Below are 13392 nucleotides of genomic sequence, written 5' to 3'. Positions count from 1 at the left end.
GTGAAGAACTCATGAAAGTAAGCTTATTCTCGGATTCCTGAAACTTTAGATTTGCTCTTTCTTTTACTGCAAAGTACAACGTTGTTTTTTTTGTTTAAATCTTTCTAGACATGGTAAATATTAAGGACAAAGCAGTTTTCACATAGTTTGAGTGAAGGAATTCATTTTATAGATAAAATCCCAAGAGTCTGCTGAGAAAAGAGAGTGAATGCGAAGTAGACTTTAACACGGCTTTGGGAGCGAGCCGAGTGTGGGCTAACCGGGAGAATTGCTTGAAAGAAACGCGACACCGAATGAGCGATCAGAACAAAGCCTCAATACGGGATTCTCGTGGTGTTTTTGTTGCTGCCTTGTCTTTTGCACAGAGTAAAAGACAAGGCAGCCATCGAATAGGGCCCGATTGTTCCTAGTTGGTCAGCCGAGGAGCAAGGGGAGGGGGGGCAAGCGTCTCAACCAAGCAAAGCTCACCATGGGGAAGGTGGCTATGCCAACAAGCCTGATGCCCTGCTCCCGCAGTGACGGATAATCGTACTCTGGTTTCTCTTCATAACGTACAAGTCTTTCGCCTTTTACTAAAGATTTCTGTGGAGAGCAGCACTAATGAGTTGTTTCTATTTTTGGCAGGCTTTACCTTTGCGGGTGAAGCCCTTTCTGTCTGTGCAAAAGAAATCTTGTTACTGTGCAGAGTGACTTCTCTGAGTAGAGTCGCCTTACTTGTTGCGACTGTGCCGATGTTCGAAGCTGGAGTGCAAAGTTGTTGCTTGAATGGTGCTTGCTGGAGCGTGCGGGAGTGCAAAGTTATACCATTTAAAAGGGCTGAAGAGTGCTCAGTGCAGCGGGTGGGCGACACTCTGGCCACCTTGAAAACCGAGGTTACATCCACTACCAGGGGCAGCCCAAGTTCTGCCGCAAGTGTGGTGAGCATGGGCACCTGGTTGAGGCTTGTACCAAGGTGTTATGTGGGAAGAGCAGAGAAATTGGGCAAACTTTTGGAGAGTGTCCAAATGGCAGGAAATGTAATCTCTGTGGAGAATTAAATCACCTCTTCAGAGATTGCCCTAAATCTTTTGCCAACAAATTAAAGACGGTAAAGCCACAGTCAAGCCAACAAAGAGAAGAACCAAAGGTGGCAGTTGGTGAACAAAGTGAAGAGGTTGACCCAATAAATTCAAACTTCCCGCCAAAAGCTTGGATTGGAAGTGAGGAGCAAAAAGGGGAGGGGCCTGTAGAGGCCTCACCACTCAGTGTTGAAGTCTGTGAGAATTCACAGGCAGAGGGTGGAGCTACGCTAAATGAGGAGGAAAAGCAGACAGGTGAGTCTAGTGAAGATACTCACCTCCCCGAAGGTCAACAGAAGGTCAATTTGTTGATAGGCATTCATTTATTTCTTCACTTCTGATGAAGTTTCAACAATAAACAACAAACTTTGTATTATTAGAAAGAACCAGAATCATTCTTCAGGAATCCGAAAATAAGCTCTATTTTATGAGTTATGCACGAATTCGGATTCTCCTATAAAACGAATTCATTAACTCAAACCAAGTTAAGACTGCTTTGTCCTTCATATTTATTCATGTCTAATCAAGTTTCAACGATAAACAACGTTGTACTTTGTAGAATGAGAAAGAACTTCTTCAGCAATAAGCATCTCTCGACATATGACGAAGTACAGATTTTGCTATAAAATTAATTCCTTCTATCAGCCTGACTTAAAACTGTTTGTCCTCCTTATTTATCCACTTCAAATCAAGTTTCAACAAATAAAAAAAAGTTGTAGTTTGAGAAAGTACAACTTAATCTTCAGCAATCAGTATAAAAAGAGGTGCAAATGCCAACCATACATACCTACAAGGTGGAGCGGAAGTATTCAGCTGCAAGTAGGTGTGAATGTTCGACTATAATTTGTAAAAAGCGGGTAAGAAAAGGTTCGAATGCCCGACTATATATTAACAAAAGCGGGAGGAGAGGTCTTCGGATGAGAGTGGGTGAGAATTTCCAACCATAATCTATAAAATACGGTGAAAAAAAATATGTGAATGCCTCATAGAACACTAAAAGCGGAAGTGTTCGGCTGCAAGAAGGTGTGAATGTCCGACTATATTTGGTGAAAAGCAGGTGAAGCAAGGTCTGAATGCCCAACCTTATATCATCAAAAGCGAGATCAGAGGTGTTTGGCTGCAAGAAGGCCATAGTTTTCCAAAAGCGGGTAAGGTGCGAATGTCCGACTAAATATCAACAAAATTTGGGGCGGAGGTCTTCGGATGCAAGTGGGTGTGAATATCCCACCATACAAGTATGGTGGAGAGGAAGCTGTGAATAGCCGACCATAGTTTGGAAAAAGCGGGTAAGAAAAGGTTTGAATGCCCGAACATACACCATCAAAAGAGGGAGCGGAGGTGTTCCGCTGTACGAAGGTGTGAATGTCCGACCATACTTGGTAAAAAGCGGGTAAGAAAAGGTTAAAATACCCGACTGTACACAATCAATAGCGGGAGCGGATGTGTTCGGCTACAAGAAGATGTGAAAGTCCGACCATGGTTTGTAAAAAGCGGGTAAGAAAAGGTTCGAATGCCCGACTATACACCATCAAAAGCGGGAGCAGAGGTGTTCCGCTGTAAGACGGTGTGAATGTCCAACCATAGTTGGTAAAAAGCGGGTAAGAAAAGGTTAAAATACCCGACTGTACACAATCAATAGCGGGAGCGGAGTTGTTCGGCTACAAGAAGGTGTGAAAGTCCGACCATGGTTTGTAAAAACCGGGAAGAAAAGGCTCGAAAGCCCGACTATACACCATCAAAAAGAAGGTTTGAATGTCCATCAATAATTGCTTTAAAACAAGAAAGTAAATTTTCGAATATCAAACCGCACATGATCATAAGCGGGAGAGGAGGTGTTCGGCTGCAAGAAGGTGTGAATGTCCACCCATAATTCATGAAAAATGGGTAAAAAAAAAGGTGCGAATGCCTAACAATACATTATCAAAAGCAGGTGTGAATGTCAGATCATAATTTGTAAAAAGCTGATGAGAAAGGGTGAGAATGCCCGACTATACACCATCAAATGCGGGAGCGGAGGTGTTCGGCTCTGAGTAGGTGTGAATGTCCGACCATAATTGCTGAAGAATGTGTTAGAAAAGGTAAGAATGCTGGACCATACATCATCAAAAGCGGGAGAGGTGGTGTTCGGCTGCAAAAAGGTGTGACTGTTCGACTAAAGTTTGTAAAAAGTGGGTAAGACAAGGTGCGAATGCCTGACAATGTATGATCAAAAGCGGGAGCGGAGGTGTTCAGCTGCAAGAAGGTCTACATGTCCATCAATAATTGCTAGAAAACATGAAAGAAACTTTTCGAAAATCAAACCGCACATGATCATAAGTGGGATAGGAGGTGTTCAGCTGCAAGAAGGTGTGAACGTCCGACCAAAGTTTGTAAAAAAGCAGTTAAGAAAAGGTTCGAATATCTAACCAAACATAATCAAAAGCGGGAGCAGAGCTGTTCGACTGCAAGTAGGTGTGAATGTCAGAGAATAATTTGCAAAAAGCTGATGAGAAAGGGTGAGAAATCCCGACTATACACCATCAAATGCGGTAGCGGAGTTGTTCGGCTGTGAGTAGGTGTGATTCTCCAACCATAATTGCTGAAAAACGTGTTAGAAAAGGTAAGAATGCCGGTCCATACATCATCAAAAGAGGGAGAGGTGGTGTTCGGCTGCAAGTAGGTGTGAATGTCCATTAATAATTGCTTTAAAACATGAAAGAAAATTTTCGAATATCAAACCTTACATGATCATTAGCGGGAGAGGAGGTGTTCAGCTGCAAGAAGATGTGAATATCCACCCATAATTACTGAAAAATGGGTAGGAAAAGATGCGAATGTCCAACCATAAATCATCAAAAGCAGGAGTGGAGTTGTTCAGCTACAAGAAGGTATGAAAGTCCAACCATGGTTTGTAAACAGCGGGTAAGAGAAGGTTCGAATACCCGAATATATACCATCAAAAGCGGAAGTGGGGGTGTTCGGCTACAAGAAGGTGTGAACGTCCGACCAAAGTTTGTAAAAAGCAGTTAAGAAAAGGTTTGAATATCCAACCGAACATAATCAAAAGCGGGAGCAGAGCTGTTCGACTGCAAGTAGGTGTGAATGTCAGATCATAATTGCTGAAAAATGTGATAGAAAAGACTAGAATGCCGGACAATACATCATCCAATGCGGGAGAGGTGGTTTTTCGGCTGCAAGTAGGTGTGAATGTCCAGCCATAATTACTCACAAACGGGGGAAGAAAAGGTAGTATTTCCAAACTACACATGATCAAAACAGGGAATGGAGGTGGTTCAGCTGCAAGGTGTGAATGTCTGACTAAAGTTTGTAAAAACCGTGTAAGACAAGGGGCGAATGCCCGACAATGTATGATCAAAAGAGGGAGCGGAGGTTTTCGGCTGCAAGGTCTGAATGTCCAACCATAATTTGTAAAAATCGGGGAAGAAAAGGCTCGAAAGCCCGACTATACACCATCAAAAGCGGGAGCAGAGGTGTTCAGGTCTTCAGCAAGCAGGTCTGAATATCCGACCAATAATTACTGAAAAATGGGTAAGAAAAGGTGCGAATGCCAAATCATACATCATCAAAAGCAGGAGCGGATGTGTTCGGCTACAAGAAGGTTTGAATGTCCAACCATAGTAAGTAATAGGTGGGTAAGAAAAGGCTCGAATGCCCGACTATACACCATCAAAAGCGGAAGCGGAGGTGTTCGGCTGCAAGATATTGTGAACGTCCGACCAAAGTTTGTAAAAAGCAGTTAAGAAAAAGTTCGAATATCTAACCAAACATAATCAAAAGCGGGAGCAGAGCTGTTCGACTGCAAGTAGGTGTGAATATCAGATCATAATTTGCAAAAAGCTGATGAGAAAGGGTGAGAATGCCCGACTATACACTATCAAATGTGGGAGCGGAGGTGTTCGTCTGTGAGTAGGTGTGAATGTCCAACCATAATTGCTGAAAAATGTGTTAGAAAAGACTAGAATGCCGGACCATATATCATCAAAAGCGGGAGAGGTTGTGTTCGGCTGCAAGAAGGTGTGAATGTCCAGCCATAATTACTCACAAACGGGTAAGAAAAGGTACTATTGCAAAACCATATATGATCAAAACAGGGAGCGGAGGTGGTTCAGCTGCAAGAAGGTTTGAATGTCCGACTAAAGTTTGTAAAAAGCGGGTAAGACAAGGTGTGAATGCCCGACAATGTATGATCAAAAGAGGAGCGGAGGTTTTCGGCTGCAAGAAGGTCTGAATGTCCACCCATAATTACTGAAAAATGGGTAAGAAAAGGTGCGAAAGCCCAACCGCACATGAGAAGGTGTTCGACTGCAAGTAGGTGTGAATGTAAGTTCATAATTTGTAAAAAGCGGGTAAGAAAAGGTAAGAATGCCCAACCATAAATTATCAAAAGCGGCAGCAGAGTTTAGGCTGGTATTTATCAATGTCTAGATAGATTTCAACAAAAAACAACGTTGTACTTTGCAGTAAAAGAAAGTGCAAATCAAAAGTTTTAGGAATCCGAGAATAAGCTTATTTTCATGAGTTCTGCACGATTTCGGATTTTATGTATAAAATGAATTCATTCACTCAAACCAAGTTAAAACTGCTTTTTCCTTCATATTTATCAATGTCTAGATCGACTTCAACAAAGAACAACATTGTATTTTGCAGTAGAAGAAAGAGCAAAACTGAAGGATCAGGAATCCGAGAATAAGCTTCTTTTCATACGTTCTGCATGATTTGGGATTTTATGTATAAAATGAATTCCTTCACTCAAACTAAGTTAACACTGCTTTGTATTTCATATGTACCCATTTCTACATATATTTCAAGCATAAACTTCCTCATACTACCCTGAATGAGAAAGAACCACACTTGTGATTAAGCCATACGCCCCTTTTGAGGAGTTCTGCATGATTTGGGATTTTATCTATAAAATCAATTCCTTCACTCAAACTATGTTAAAACGGCTTTTACCTTCATATTTATCAATGTCTCGATAGATTTAAACAAAAAAACAACGTTGTACTTTGCAGTAAAAGAAAGAGCCAATCAAAAGTTTTAGGAATCCGAGAATAAGCTTATTTTCATGTGTTCTGCACGATTTCGGATTTTATGTATAAAATGAATTCATTCACTCAAACCAAGTTAAAACTGCTTTTTCCTTCATGTTTATCAATGTCTAGATCGACTTCAACAAAGAACAACATTGTATTTTGCAGTAGAAGAAAAAGCAACACTGAAGGATCAGGAATCCGAGAATAAGCTTATTTTCTTATGGGCAAGTGGGAACTGCTTTGTCCTTCATATTTATCAATGTGTAGATGGATTTCAACTTCTTCTACTGCAAAGTCCAATGTTTTTCTTTGTTGAAGTCGATCTAGACATTGATGAATATGGAAGGACAAAGCAGTTTTAACTTGGTTTGAGCAAAGCAATTCATTTTATAGCAAAATCCGAAATCGTGCAGAACTCATGAAAGCAGGCTTATACTCGGATTCCTGAAACTTTAGATTTGCTCTTTCTTTTACTGCAAAGTACAACGTTGTTTTTTTGTTTAAATATTTCTAGACATGGTAAATATGAAGGACAAATCAGTTTTAACATAGTTTGAGTGAAGTAATGCATTTTATAAGCAAAATCCCAAATCATGCAGAACTCACGAAATGCATTTTCTCGCTTTTCACTGCTTTTTACAAACTTTGGTTGGATGTTCACACCTTCTTGTAGCCGAACACATGCACTCCTGCTTTTGATGATGTATGGTTGGGCATTCGCACCTTTTTTTTACCCATTTTTCAGGTATTATGGGTGGACATTCACACCTTCTTGCAGCTGAACACCTCCTCTCCCACTTATGATCATGTGTGGTTTGATTTTCGAAAATTTTCTTTCATGTTTTCTAGCAATTATTGATGGACATTTAGACCTTCTTGCAGCCGAACACCACCTCTCCCGCTTTTGATGATGTATGGTCCAGTATTCTTACCTTTTCTAACACATTTTTCAGCAATTATGTTCGGACATTCACACCTACTCACAGCTGGACACCTCCGCTCCCGCTTTTGATCATACAATGTCGGGACATCGCTCCTTGTCTTACCAGCTTTTTACAAACTTTAGTCGAACATTCACACCTTCTTGCAGCTGAACACCTCCGCTCCCGCTTTTGATGATGTATAGTCGGGCTTTCGAGCCTTTTCTTACCCGGTTTTTACAAATTATGGTTGGACATTCAGACCTTGCAGCCGAACACCTCCGCTCTCTCTTTTGATCATACATTGTTGGGCATTCGCACCTTGTCTTACCCGCTTTTTACAAACTATAGTCAGACATTCACACCTTGCAGCTGAACCTCCGCTCCCTGTTTTGATCATGTGTGGTCTGGAAATACTACCTTTTCTTCCCCCGTTTGTGAGTAATTATGGCTGGACATTCACACCTACTTGCAGCCGAAAAACCACCTCTCCCGCTTTTAATGATGTATTGTCCGGCATTCTAGTCTTTTCTATCACATTTTTCAGCAATTATGATCTGACATTCACACCTACTTGCAGTCGAACAGCTCTGCTCCCGCTTTTGATTATGTTCGGTTGGATATTCAAACCTTTTCTTAACTGCTTTTTACAAACTTTGGTCGGACGTTCACACCTTCTTGCAGCCGAACACCCCCACTTCCGCTTTTGATGGTATATATTCGGGTATTCGAACCTTCTCTTACCCGCTTTTTACAAACCATGGTTGGACTTTCATACCTTCTTGTAGCTGAACAACTCCACTCCTGCTTTTGATGATTTATGGTCGGACATTCGCATCTTTTCCTACCCATTTTTCAGTAATTATGGGTGGATATTCACATCTTCTTGCAGCTGAACACCTCCTCTTCCGCTAATGATCATGTAAGGTTTGATATTCGAAAATTTTCTTTCATGTTTTAAAGCAATTATTAATGGACATTCACACCTACTTGCAGCCGAACACCACCTCTCCCGCTTTTGATGATGTATGGACCGGCATTCTTACCTTTTCTAACACATTTTTCAGCAATTATGGTTGGAGAATCACACCTACTCACAGCCGAACAACTCCGCTACCGCATTTGATGGTGTATAGTCGGGCATTCTCACCCTTTCTCATCAGCTTTTTGCAAATATGATCTGACATTCACACCTACTTGCAGTCGAACAGCTCTGCTCCCGCTTTTGATTATGTATGGTTGGATATTCGAACCTTTTCTTAACTGCTTTTTACAAACTTTGGTTGGATGTTCACACCTTCTTGTAGCCGAACACATGCACTCCTGCTTTTGATGATGTATGGTTGGGCATTCGCACCTTTTTTTTACCCATTTTTCAGGTATTATGGGTGGACATTCACACCTTCTTGCAGCTGAACACCTCCTCTCCCACTTATGATCATGTGTGGTTTGATTTTCGAAAATTTTCTTTCATGTTTTCTAGCAATTATTGATGGACATTTAGACCTTCTTGCAGCTGAACACCACCTCTCCCGATTTTGATGATGTATGGACCGGCATTTTTACCTTTTCTAACACATTTTTCAGCAATTATGGTTGGAGATTCACACCTACTCACAGCCGAACAACTCCGCTCCCGCATTTGATGGTGTATAGTCGGGATTTCTCACCCTTTCTCATCAGCTTTTTGCAAATTATTCTCTGACATTCACACCTACTTGCAGTCGAACAGCTCTGCTCCCGCTTTTGATTATGTTTGGTTAGATATTCGAACCTTTTCTTAACTGCTTTTTTACAAACTTTGGTCGGACGTTCACACCTTCTTGCAGCCGAACACCTCCGCTCCCTCTTTTGTTGGTGTATGTTCGGGCATTCGAACCTTTTCTTACCCGCTTTTTACAAACCAGGGTCGGACTTTCACACCTTTTAGTAGCCGAACAACTCCGCTCCCGCTATTGATTGTGTACAGTCGGGTATTTTAACCTTTTCTTACCCGCTTTTTACCAACTATGGTCGGACATTCACACCTTCGTACAGCGGAACACCTCCGCTCCCTCTTTTGATGGTGTATGTTCGGGTATTCAAACCTTTTCTTACCCGCTTTTTCCAAACTATGGTCGGCTATTCACAGCTTCCTCTCCACCATACTTGTATGGTTGGATATTCACACCCACTTGCATCCGAAGACCTCTGCCCCAAATTTTGTTGATATTTAGTCGGACATTCGCACCTTACCCGCTTTTGGCAAACTATGGCCTTCTTGCAGCCAAACACCTCTGATCTCGCTTTTGATGATGTAAGGTTGGGCATTCAGACCTTGCTTCACCTGCTTTTCACCAAATATAGTCGGATATTCACACCTTCTTGCAGCCGAACACTTCCGCTCCACCTTTTAGTGTTCTATCACACCTTTTTTTTCACCGCATTTTATACATTATGGTTGGAAATTTTCAACCACTCTCATCCGAAGACCTCTCCTCCCGCTTTCTTTAATATATTTGAACTTTAGTCGGACATTCAAACCTTCTTGCAGCTGAACCACCTCCGCTCCCTGTTTTGATCATATATGGTCTGGCAATACTACCTTTTCTTACCCGTTTGTGAGTAATTATGGCTGGACATTCACACCTACTTGCAGCCGAACACAACCTCTCTCGCTTTTGATGATGTATGGACCGGCATTTTTACCTATTCTAACACATATTTCAGCAATTATGGTCGGAGATTCACACCTACTCACAGCCGAACAACTCCGCTCCCGCATTTGATGATGTATAGTCGGGCATTCTCACCCTTTCTCATCAGCTTTTTGCAAATTATGATCTGACATTCACACCTACTTCCAGTCGAACAGCTCTGCTCCCGCTTTTGATTATGTTTGGTTAGATATTCGAACCTTTTCTTAACTGCTTTTTACAAACTTTGGTCGGACGTTCACAATATCTTGCAGCCGAACACCTCCGCTTCCGCTTTTGATGGTGTATATTCGGGCATACGAACCTTTTCTTACCCGCTTTTTACAAACCAAGGTCGGACTTTCACACCTTCTCTTAGCTGAACAACTCCGCTCCCTCTTTTGATTGTGTACAGTCGGGTAATTTAACCTTTTCTTACCCGCTTTTTACCATCTATGGTCGGACATTCACACCGTCTTACAGCGGAACACCTCCGCTCCCTCTTTTGATGATGTATGGTTAGGCATTCGCACCTTTTCTTACCCATTTTTCAGTAATTATGGGTAGACATTCACACCTTCTTGCAGCTGAACACCTCCTCTCCCGCTTATGATCATGTGCAGTTTGATATTCGAAAATTTTCTTTCATGTTTTCTAGCAATTATTGATGGACATTCAGACCGTCTTGCAGCTGAACACCTCCGCTCCCACTTTTGATGGTGTATAGTCGGGCTTTCGAGCCTTTTCTTCCCCGGTTTTTACAAATTATGGTTGGACATTCAGACCTTCTTGCAGCCGAAAACCTCCACTCCCTCTTTTGATCATACATTGTCGGGCATTCGCACCTTTTCTTACCCGCTTTTTACAAACCATGGTCGGACTTTCACACCTTTTAGTAGCCGAACAACTCCGCTCCCGCTATTGATTGTGTACAGTCGGGTATTTTAACCTTTTCTTACCTGCTTTTTACCAACTATGGTTGGACATTCACACCTTCTTACAGCAGAACACCTCCGCTCCCTGTTTTGATTATGTATGGTTTGACATTCGCACCTTCTCTCACCCGCCTTTTACTATGGTCGGCCATTCACAGCTTCCTCTCCACCATACTTGTATGGTGGGATATTCACACCCACTTGCATCCGAAGACCTCCGCTTCCGCTTTTGATGGGAACTGACAACATAAGAAGTCCGGACATACTTTGATAGTATATGAATAAGTGGGTAGCTACTGACAAGCATTAAGCATGTCACACAGCCCAAACATATAACATTTCAGGACACACCACACAGTTAACAACCACAGTGAAGCGTGTCAAAGCCCAAACATGTAACATTCAACAGGACACTTACACAACACATTCAAATCAAACAGTCAGACAACATACAAGAACATATACCCCAGCCGGCATTGCTCCCTGCCTATTTTCGTAGAGCACACTATGTGTGCGCACACCTTTATTCACAAACTCTTCAACTTATACTCTTTTACCGAAGCTGCTACAGCTCGATTGGCCGAATACCCTTTGATCCTATTTCGGTGAATTTGACATCTGCCTTACATATAACAGAATAGCGGTTTAGCAGTTTTAATTTAGTTTGAGTGAAGGAATTCATTTCATAGCAAAATCCGAAATCGTGAAGAACTCATGAAAGTAAGCTTATTCTCGGATTCCTGAAACTTTAGATTTGCTCTTTCTTTTACTGCAAAGTACAACGTTGTTTTTTTTGTTTAAATCTTTCTAGACATGGTAAATATTAAGGACAAAGCAGTTTTCACATAGTTTGAGTGAAGGAATTCATTTTATAGATAAAATCCCAAGAGTCTGCTGAGAAAAGAGAGTGAATGCGAAGTAGACTTTAACACGGCTTTGGGAGCGAGCCGAGTGTGGGCTAACCGGGAGAATTGCTTGAAAGAAACGCGACACCGAATGAGCGATCAGAACAAAGCCTCAATACGGGATTCTCGTGGTGTTTTTGTTGCTGCCTTGTCTTTTGCACAGAGTAAAAGACAAGGCAGCCATCGAATAGGGCCCGATTGTTCCTAGTTGGTCAGCCGAGGAGCAAGGGGAGGGGGGGCAAGCGTCTCAACCAAGCAAAGCTCACCATGGGGAAGGTGGCTATGCCAACAAGCCTGATGCCCTGCTCCCGCAGTGACGGATAATCGTACTCTGGTTTCTCTTCATAACGTACAAGTCTTTCGCCTTTTACTAAAGATTTCTGTGGAGAGCAGCACTAATGAGTTGTTTCTATTTTTGGCAGGCTTTACCTTTGCGGGTGAAGCCCTTTCTGTCTGTGCAAAAGAAATCTTGTTACTGTGCAGAGTGACTTCTCTGAGTAGAGTCGCCTTACTTGTTGCGACTGTGCCGATGTTCGAAGCTGGAGTGCAAAGTTGTTGCTTGAATGGTGCTTGCTGGAGCGTGCGGGAGTGCAAAGTTATACCATTTAAAAGGGCTGAAGAGTGCTCAGTGCAGCGGGTGGGCGACACTCTGGCCACCTTGAAAACCGAGGTTACATCCACTACCAGGGGCAGCCCAAGTTCTGCCGCAAGTGTGGTGAGCATGGGCACCTGGTTGAGGCTTGTACCAAGGTGTTATGTGGGAAGAGCAGAGAAATTGGGCAAACTTTTGGAGAGTGTCCAAATGGCAGGAAATGTAATCTCTGTGGAGAATTAAATCACCTCTTCAGAGATTGCCCTAAATCTTTTGCCAACAAATTAAAGACGGTAAAGCCACAGTCAAGCCAACAAAGAGAAGAACCAAAGGTGGCAGTTGGTGAACAAAGTGAAGAGGTTGACCCAATAAATTCAAACTTCCCGCCAAAAGCTTGGATTGGAAGTGAGGAGCAAAAAGGGGAGGGGCCTGTAGAGGCCTCACCACTCAGTGTTGAAGTCTGTGAGAATTCACAGGCAGAGGGTGGAGCTACGCTAAATGAGGAGGAAAAGCAGACAGGTGAGTCTAGTGAAGATACTCACCTCCCCGAAGGTCAACAGAAGGTCAATTTGTTGATAGGCATTCATTTATTTCTTCACTTCTGATGAAGTTTCAACAATAAACAACAAACTTTGTATTATTAGAAAGAACCAGAATCATTCTTCAGGAATCCGAAAATAAGCTCTATTTTATGAGTTATGCACGAATTCGGATTCTCCTATAAAACGAATTCATTAACTCAAACCAAGTTAAGACTGCTTTGTCCTTCATATTTATTCATGTCTAATCAAGTTTCAACGATAAACAACGTTGTACTTTGTAGAATGAGAAAGAACTTCTTCAGCAATAAGCATCTCTCGACATATGACGAAGTACAGATTTTGCTATAAAATTAATTCCTTCTATCAGCCTGACTTAAAACTGTTTGTCCTCCTTATTTATCCACTTCAAATCAAGTTTCAACAAATAAAAAAAAGTTGTAGTTTGAGAAAGTACAACTTAATCTTCAGCAATCAGTATAAAAAGAGGTGCAAATGCCAACCATACATACCTACAAGGTGGAGCGGAAGTATTCAGCTGCAAGTAGGTGTGAATGTTCGACTATAATTTGTAAAAAGCGGGTAAGAAAAGGTTCGAATGCCCGACTATATATTAACAAAAGCGGGAGGAGAGGTCTTCGGATGAGAGTGGGTGAGAATTTCCAACCATAATCTATAAAATACGGTGAAAAAAAATATGTGAATGCCTCATAGAACACTAAAAGCGGAAGTGTT

General features: G+C 41.9%; 2 non-coding genes across 2 annotated transcripts; both read left to right on the top strand.

The window, feature by feature from the left end:
• Window positions 1-528: 528 nt before the first annotated feature.
• On the top strand, window positions 529-642 carry LOC140274193 (U5 spliceosomal RNA). Its single transcript, XR_011908168.1, has one exon. It is a non-coding gene; the product is annotated as a U5 spliceosomal RNA (small nuclear RNA).
• An 11210-nt stretch (window positions 643-11852) lies between these two features.
• LOC140274192 (U5 spliceosomal RNA) lies at window positions 11853-11966 on the top strand. The gene has a single exon (XR_011908167.1). It is a non-coding gene; the product is annotated as a U5 spliceosomal RNA (small nuclear RNA).
• Window positions 11967-13392: the final 1426 nt, after the last annotated feature.

The sequence above is a fragment of the Leuresthes tenuis genome, unplaced genomic scaffold (genome assembly GCF_036924035.1).
Source record: "Leuresthes tenuis unplaced genomic scaffold, fLeuTen1.0.hap1 SCAF_17, whole genome shotgun sequence".
Classification (NCBI taxonomy): Eukaryota; Metazoa; Chordata; class Actinopteri; order Atheriniformes; family Atherinopsidae; genus Leuresthes; species Leuresthes tenuis.
Note: the sequence above shows the minus strand (reverse complement) of the source record. Positions and strands in the feature narration are given on the sequence as shown.